We start from the raw sequence: 9,326 nt of genomic DNA on the forward strand, positions 1-9,326 counted from the left end.
AGCAATGATAAAATGCGGTACAGGTCCCAGGTGTCTTCCTATTTTGTTTTCGATTTAACTTGGCTGAAAATCCCTCACTACCCTTCGCTTCCATCGTAAACGTCGCAACAGCCCAGAACAGGATTGTGAGAACCAAATTCGCGAGAGTGACGGCCGAAATAAGGAGTGCAGCTATACGTCGAGCAGAGCTGTATATAGAGAGAGTTTGGTTTATGGGATGATCGGGCAGAGGCCCTCTTTCTGCGTCCACCCGACGCAGAAAGAGGGCTCTACATGCTCTCTTGGCCAGCCAGAAGCCGAAAAGGACCCTTAGCGGTGGACGCGAGTAACAGTTTTAATCAAAGATATGTGGTTTTAATGTGCCTCTAAGAGTTGAATGTACGTGGTAATCTTTCGTGGTTGACAGTAGTGTGCACGTGATGTTTCGATTATGATTCCGCAGAAAGCTGTAAGAAACGAATGTGCCGATCAAACTCTGTTTTGCTCCAAGAGTGTGTGACCGCTCCGACAGCAGATTCCCGGCCCTCAGCGGCTGGCGTACGGATTATGTCCACCGTACCGCTAGTCGCGCACTTCCACCATGATTTTGAATGACCTTGACTCAAAATTGAAACATCACGTGCACCATATTTTCAGTCACCAAGAGTTTCGTGCTTATTTGTTTCGTTTCTCGCGACCACCGCCAGGGTATTATTTTCGGCTTTTAGATTGCCACATTCGAATTTGTGAAGACACCCTGGAACACGCCCAGCACGCTTTCGGCTAATGGCGTTTCCCCATTTGACTCCTATACTTCCCAATGATTGGCCAAAGTCTCCGTATTTACGGCTCTGATGTCGGCTGGAGGGACAAAATTCTAAGTGGACAGTTAAAACAGAATTGAAAAATAAAGTTCTCTCCAGCCTCGTGGTACGTGGCCCACGTGGTATGACTGGAGGGGCAGCGAACCAGCTTGCAGCAGGTACATGCACACCTGCATTAGGGCCAAAGTGGAGTCAGCCTTCTGTCACCGATGACAATCCGTACCGCCCCATATTGCACGATTTCATATTTCGTGAATAAAATGAGGTATTCGAGTGTGCAGACAGGTTCATCACGGAGTAAGTGCTTGAGAGTGTTGTCAGAAAGCAGCGGCTCATGACGCTATCGCTCAAGTGAGTGCTATGAGGCCCAAAAAGAAAATCGAAGAATACGCACACCCGAGAACAACACATCAATATTTCGTACTTCAGAGGGTTGAAAATACAATAAAAAGAGGCTTTCAAACATATTGTTTTTGAAGAAGGAGAGTGAATTGTGGAACAGGTGTGCAGCAGAGGCATCGATAAGGCTGGAAATTCAGTGGCGTAGCAGGATCTTACTTCATAAAATAAAAAAAAAACATCAAACTCGCAAAAAAAAAGTGGCCCAAGGTAAGAGAGATCAATTGACAAAACAAAAACAATCACATCTGTCAGTGTCCGGTATCAGCATTTAACAGACTTTTAACTTCAAAGAAAGAGAGTTTTAAATTACTTGGGAGCAGAGACGAGTCAGGCACAAGTGTTGGCGTAAATGTTAAACAATGAAAAAGTAAAGCAACAGACAAGCTGGCGAATGACTAACATACTTAAATCCGAGACATTAAGAAGAAAAAAAAACATACAATTTTGCACACCATCTCAAACTCAGCAACTCTTCTGAGCTCGAGAAGGTTTGTGCGCATGCTTTATCTTCGTGTCTTTGGTTGCAAAACGGAAGTATTACAAACGCCAGCAGCTTCCAGGTAAAACTGATTATTTGTTGTTAAGATCTCTGACGCACCAAAACCCGCGCAGTGCGATTTTATCGATGCGTATACAGATTGACCGTGATTAAAGCTTAGACTATGGCGAATCCGTACATCACAAATTACTAAAACTAAAACACATTTATTTGTTCCAGAAACATTCCATACGTCAGGATGTTTCGAGTCCCTCAATAACGACAGAACCATCGAAGATAAAAAATATAAGCACTAAAGCCTTGTGCGTAATTATTTACGATGTACCTCAAACTGTACACTAAACTATGCGATCGGTGCCGAATATCTGTTGTTTCACGAATGCCAAAGTTTAATTAACGCATGAGACAGGTCACATGTTGTACCTGATGCCCAACAATAATATATACATATTCAGAAGCAGTTATGAGGTATTCATATCTTATTTCAACATTTAAGTCAAACAAATCTCGTTCTCCTTCCGACGAGATGGCATTCCTTGCGACGTCCGAGCGGGAAAAAAAAGCATATAATTTTTCTTTCATTCCCGATTCCCTCTTGCCAGACCTCGCTGAATCCGGCAATGGAGTAAAGAATGAGAAGGTACACTTTTGCACCCCATCGCGTGACCACGGCTCAGTCATTTCTGGGTTGAAATGAGCTAATATCTGAATATAACAAAAGTATTCCGGCGAGCTCCTGTTGTGAGATCTTGTTCTTGTCGACGGGTGAGTGGTCGGCTAGGGGGTGGGGAGGGAGGCGGCGGAAGTGCGGTTTTTTTCTTGGTTAACGTAGTCTTCACGGAGTTTTCAATTATCTTGTCGGGTAGCTTGGTGGTGTGGTGTCTGGGTGCAGGTCAGTTAGTATGGCTCGGTCTTGCCAACTTTGCGGCGGCGTGCATTTTTTTTCCTTCGTTTCTCTTTGCGTGGGTGGCAATAAATTTTTGTTTCCCTGTGAGTAAACTTAGCTGCGTTTGAGAATGTGTGTCGTCTTGGCAGTTATTTTATTTCTCATTGTCTTAGGGTTTAGATTGTGATTTAAACCAATTGAGGCGGCTCAAGGCACTGTCCCAACATCTACTCGAAGTAGGAGTGCTGTGATTTGCATAGTTAAGGTGCGAAACGCACGTAAACATAACTTTTTGCTCACCAGCGTGTTTCCCCTGGTCTGCCTGTCTATTTCCAAGTGCATGGCGCCTCGGTTGCATGAGCGCAGTGAGCTATGCAAACTGAACTACAGAAGAGATTTAGTTCTATAAATGTATCTAAATATTTAAGCATTACCGTGGGAACTTTGTGTGACGAAATATGCGTGTAGTGCTAGAAGAGAGGTCCTTCAATGTCGTTATGAAAGGGGATGACGATTTGTTAGTTTTTTACTAACTGAGACGCTTCGCCGCTGATCATCTGCATATGAAAAAGCGACCGTCCGTGTTACTTCGATACTCCCTCCCTCCCTCCTGACAAGTATATGCCTCCTTCCCCTCCACAGCGGAGCACGTGTAGAGTTGCCCTTTTCTCCAGAAGTATGAGATGTGATTAAATCCCGATACTCCAGCGACACAGTGACGACTGTGTGCTTGCTCTAGTCTTGTTTAACGAAGAAAGGCAAGCAGGCTAGCGGCGCGGTGCCATCCTAAATTTTGTTATCACCTCAGGAGTGAATTCAACATAGTTTCTTAAAAACGTCCGAGTGAAGTACAATACAATACAATACAATACAAAAACCATCTTTATTTACTTTGTTTGCAAATAATACAATATAAAGCCCACATAAGCCAATGATGGCTTGTGTGTGGGACGCGACAGGAGCCTCTGCATTTTTATTGCACACATAACTAAAAATAACAAAACATACCAATATTAGTACCTATTACTGCAGTTCCACCTCCTTCTACAGCTTATATTAGTTCGCCTACTTTGATAAGTACATGTGTAAACCCATCGAATCATATTGAATTAACATTTACAAACTGTAAAGAAGAATAGAATTCACGACTTACGAGACAATTCTAATAATAGAACACAATAACAACCTTTTATATCCTGCGTTTTCGGGGATACTCATCGGTTATACCTATTACCTTTTAAGAATCTTTTTTTCCCTGTTCAATTATCCACTTTTTTGCTATTTTTTTTTTATTCTAGGGGATTTTATTTCAAGTAGCTCATCGGGTAATGTATTATAAAGCTTATGTATGTAATATTTCCTTGTGGCCTCTCCATATCTTGTTCTTACAAATGGTTCAACAAATTTTTTATTAGGTCTTAATGTCCTTTCTTTTTTATTTTCGCGCCTATATTTATTGTTGAAAAAATGCTTTATTATAATGTCATACTTCATTTGATCTCTGAAACGTAATATTCCTAATTCTTTATGCATATACTCTGAGAAATTTGTTTCTTCGCGTCGGTACCCAATATTCCTAACTATCCTTTTTTGAATAGATTCTATCTTTAGTTGTAAATACTTGGCACAGTGCCCGTAAACTGTTATTCCATACTGAAGTACGGATTTACCCAGTGAATTGTATATAATTTTAAGTATGGATCGCGGTACTAGTTTTTGGATGTGGTACATATGGGCCATTAATACCCTTAATTTTTTGCAAACCTGGTCTATGTGAATATCCCATTTAACATATTTGTCTATGTGCATACCCAGGTATTTTACATTATCAGCGTATTTTAGCGGGATGCACGAGCAGTTGTCGCAGTTCTCATCATGCATTTTTATTGGAAATTCATTTACGATTTTTTTTCTTGCATCTCTAAAGCATATTACTTGCGTTTTAGGAACATTTACAATTATTTGGTTTTTACGGTACCATTGAATAATTTTATGTATATCATCTTGTATAGTCATTGCCGCTACTTCGTAATTTCTATGTGCGTATACAATTACCGTGTCATCTGCAAATTGAAAGAGCTTACTTTTTAAGCCAACCTGTGCTATCTCGTTAACATATATATTAAAGAGTAGTGGACCGAGGACTGTACCTTGTGGTACTCCTTGTTTTACCTTAATTTCCTTGCTATATTTTGAACCTAAACGTACTACCTGAAATCGATCAGCAAGATAATTCCGAAATAAATCATATGTTTTCCCTCGAATTCCAATACTATCTAGTTTATCCATTAAAATATCATGATTGATTGTTTCGAAGGCCCTCGTAAAATCTATGAATAAGGCTAGAACATAATTACCGGCGTCGATGTTTTCATTTACATACTCAAAAAAGTCTTCTAGAAGGTCACTGGTTCCTATATATTCCCTGAATTCATATTGTGTGTTAGTTAGTAGGTTATAATTAGCGATATAGCACCTAAGAACTTTATTAATATAGTTTTCCATTATATAGTTTATCACAGAAAGGATACAAACTGGTCTATAATTTAGGAATTTATTTTTCTCACCTTTCTTGTATATAGGCCGAACAACTGATGTTTTAAGCTTTTTTGGGATGATGCCGCTAGAAAATATACGATTGTACAACTGTAATAGGACAGGTTTCATTATAGTGATATGGTATTTAATATCTCTAGCCCTAATTTGATCCAACCCTGTTGCCTTATTAGTCTTTAATTGCTTTACAATTTCAATTAGATCATTGTCATCCATATCGGGGAAAAATATTGAATCATTATTTCTTATTTGATTTGGTTGTCTTTCCGTTGTCGTACAACATAAAGTTTCAATTGACTGCACATATTCTGTATTAAAACTATTTGCTAGTATCCCTAAGCCATGTTCAGGACCGAAGTTTGTTTGAATAGTATCTTCAATCGTTTTTTTCTTTTTTCGTTGTAACAGTTGGCTTACCAAGGACCAGCATTCTGCTGTATCTTTTGTCTCAGAGAATTTGTTCCAGTAATAATTTCTTTTTGTTAATCTTATTAATGCTGTAACTTTATTCCTAATTATTCTGTTATTTTCTTTGTACTTCTTATTATTCGGAAATCTTTTCAGTAGTTGCCAAGCTTTCTTTTTTTCTTTGATCAGGTCGTCAATTTCTGTAGTTATCCATTGATTCTGTTGTTTACGTTTTTTCGTACTGCATCTTTGAGTTGACTTTGTGTAAATATCATTAAATATTTTAACAATATTATCGTATAATTTTTCTGGGTTTTGTTCTTCGGCGAGAACGTTCCAGTCGATTTCTTGGATATGTTTATCGATTATTTTATTATTTATAAATGAGCCTTCAACAATTTTATTACTGTTTTGAATAAGATCTGGAATAGTTACTGCCACAAAATAATGGTCAGCCACTTTTTCAGAAATTACTTGTCCTTCGGATTTCCCTTACTTCGACCGCACGTGTATATGATCTATACATGACTGTGTTAGTTTCTTGCCTAATATCTCTTCTCTTGTGAATTCATATATCATTGATTCCAGTCCCGCTTGTGCCATATCATCTAGGTAATTATTTATCATTAAACTAGGTTTTGTGATGTCAAGATTAATATCCCCTACAATTATTAAGTCTGTGTCTTTGTTGTCGTTTAGCCATTTATTGATATCATCTAAAAATATGTTTGCATTACCCTGAGGTGCTCGATATAATCCTAATATAGACATTTTTTTTCTGTGGTATTCTATTTCAATGTGTAGTGCCTCCGTTGAGCAAAAGTTTACTTTTTCGTATTTGGTTATTTTCCATTTTTGATTTATCATGATCATGACACCTCCTCCTCTCTTCCCGTCTCTATTATGCGAAAATGTTTCAAAATGATCTAGAGAGAACAAAGCTTCTTCATCAGATGAAATATTTGTTTCTGATAATACAATTACATCTAAATAGTCCAGATAAGGGTCTATCATACTGCTTATTTCATTAAAATGTTTTTTTAAGACTGCGTACATTGGTGTGTAGAAGAACAAAGCAAAACTCGTTAACAGTAGCGTTTATTCTATCCCACCATTTTTCAAAAGAAAGACACGTTTGTTTCTTTTCCATGTCTAATATGGTGAATGTACTTCCCTATTCAATTTTTGCGAGGTCACTCTCATTCTCGATTCTTAGAGTCGGGTCGCTTTCTCGTTTTCGCACATACGAGCATCCTTCTTTATGCCAGATAAACTTGTACCCGAGGTGTTTTGCTTTTGTTCTGACATCAAAGAACAACTTTCGGTTTGAAGCGGTCAAGTTTTCTTCTAGATAGACGTTATCTACCTCCGCTCCACTCCTCAGTTTCTGTTTATTTTTAAGCCACGCATCTCGATCGTTTCGGTTGATAAAGCGTACTATCACCATGGGTGTTTTCTTTGTTTTAGTGGGGATGCGGTGAACTGCTTTTACGTTATCTGTGGTTAGTCTGGGCACTTCTATCTGGTCGGCGATTTTGTTCAGCTTTTCTAGTAGGTTTTCGTTCAAAGATTCGGCCAGTCCATGTACTTCGAGGTTATTTCTACGTCCGTATTGTTCCAGCTTGTTTATCTCTTTTTTTAGTTGATTCGTTTCGTCATTCTTTTTTTCGTTTTCAAGTTCACTGACCCTCTTTTTTAGATCTTTGATCTCACTGTCATGGTCTTTTACTTTCTTAAGTAGCTCATCATAGCTGTCCGACATTGATTGCACAGACTTCTCTATGTCCCTCACAGTTTGCTTCATTGTAACTAACTCATCGACTTGCTGATTGAGTGGTGCGAGCACGCTCAACATGCTCATTATCTGAGTCAGCTGTTGCTGCACATCCAGCTTTTCGTGACTGGGCTGTCCGCCTTCAGGTGTGCTCTGAAGTCTTAACCTTGCCCCCTTACAAGTTTGACACTTCCATAATTCTTTAAATCCCGGTCTCTTCCCCCGGAGGGCGATTTCGGTTACTCCTGAGCAAGGTCCTAAGTGGTACTTAGAGTGACATTCGTTACATTCTAATACACTGTCTTCTTTTCTTATGGAAGTTTTACAGTGCAAGCATAAGTCTTCGGTATCGTCGTCTTTCGGCATTTCTGTGACACCTCAATCGGTAACCAGTAATGGGCAATCAACAGTCGGCAGTCGGCGACGGGAGTTGAGTGTTTAATTTAGGTAATGAAAAAGTTCCTACCTGCAGAGTCAGGTTGTTATTGTCTGCAGATAACTCCGTCGCCGACTGCCGCTGCCGATGCCGTGTCTGCCTCTTTTGTAGACGGGTCCTTGGTGCCGCCTCTGTCGTTGGCGTGGGTGCTGTCGCTGTCACTTGCTGTGACCTTCCCTCCTCTTTCTGCAGCAGACGATGGCTTGTCCGAGGGAGGCTTGTCCTTGTAGGCGTACTTTCCTCGGCCGTGGAATCTGCAGAGTCAGGTTGTTATTGTCTGCAGATAACTCCGTCGCGGACTGCCGCTGCCGATGCCGTGTCTGCCTCTTTTGTAGACGGGTCCTTGGTGCCGCCTCTGTCGTTGGCGTGGGTGCTGTCGCTGTCACTTGCTGTGACCTTCCCTCCTCTTTCTGCAGCAGACGATGGCTTGTCCGAGGGAGGCTTGTCCTTGTAGGCGTACTTTCCTCGGCCGTGGAATCTGCAGAGTCAGGTTGTTATTGTCTGCAGATAACTCCGTCGCCGACTGCCGCTGCCGATGCCGTGTCTGCCTCTTTTGTAGACGGGTCCTTGGTGCCGCCTCTGTCGTTGGCGTGGGTGCTGTCGCTGTCACTTGCTGTGACCTTCCCTCCTCTTTCTGCAGCAGACGATGGCTTGTCCGAGGGAGGCTTGTCCTTGTAGGCGTACTTTCCTCGGCCGTGGAATCTGCAGAGTCAGGTTGTTATTGTCTGCAGATAACTCCGTCGCCGACTGCCGCTGCCGATGCCGTGCCTGCCTCTTTTGTAGACGGGTCCTTGGTGCCGCCTCTGTCGTTGGCGTGGGTGCTGTCGCTGTCACTTGCTGTGACCTTCCCTCCTCTTTCTCCAGCAGACGATGGCTTGTCCGAGGGAGGCTTGTCCTTGTAGGCGTACTTTCCTCGGCCGTGGAATCTGCAGAGTCAGGTTGTTATTGTCTGCAGATAACTCCGTCGCCGACTGCCGCTGCCAATGCCGTGTCTGCCTCTTTTGTAAACGGGTCCTTGGTGCCGCCTCTGTCGTTGGCGTGGGTGCTGTCGCTGTCACTTGCTGTGACCTTCCCTCCTCTTTCTGCAGCAGACGACGGCTTGTCCGAGGGAGGCTTGTCCTTGTAGGCGTACTTTCCTCGGCCGTGGAATCTGCAGAGTCAGGTTGTTATTGTCTGCAGATAACTCCGTCGCCAACTGCCGCTGCCGCTGCCGATGCCGTGTCTGCCTCTTTTGTAGACGGGTCCTTGGTGCCGCCTCTGTCGTTGGCGTGGGTGCTGTCGCTGTCACTTGCTGTGACCTTCCCTCCTCTTTCTGCAGCAGACGATGGCTTGTCCGAGGGAGGCTTGTCCTTGTAGGCGTACTTTCCTCGGCCGTGGAATCTGCAGAGTCAGGTTGTTATTGTCTGCAGATAACTCCGTCGCCGACTGCCGCTGCCGATGCCGTGTCTGCCTCTTTTGTAGACGGGTCCTTGGTGCCGCCTCTGTCGTTGGCGTGGGTGCTGTCGCTGTCACTTGCTGTGACCTTCCCTCCTCTTTCTGGAGCAGACGATGGCTTGTCCGAG

The 9,326-nt window shown here is 42.3% G+C and overlaps 1 pseudogene; it reads right to left on the bottom strand.

The window, feature by feature from the left end:
- Positions 1-6,581: 6,581 nt before the first annotated feature.
- LOC120843813 lies at positions 6,582-7,304 on the bottom strand (annotated as a pseudogene).
- Positions 7,305-9,326: the final 2,022 nt, after the last annotated feature.

Source organism: Ixodes scapularis, unplaced genomic scaffold, assembly GCF_016920785.2.
Source record: "Ixodes scapularis isolate PalLabHiFi unplaced genomic scaffold, ASM1692078v2 PGA_scaffold46__3_contigs__length_2488377, whole genome shotgun sequence".
Classification (NCBI taxonomy): domain Eukaryota; kingdom Metazoa; phylum Arthropoda; class Arachnida; order Ixodida; family Ixodidae; genus Ixodes; species Ixodes scapularis.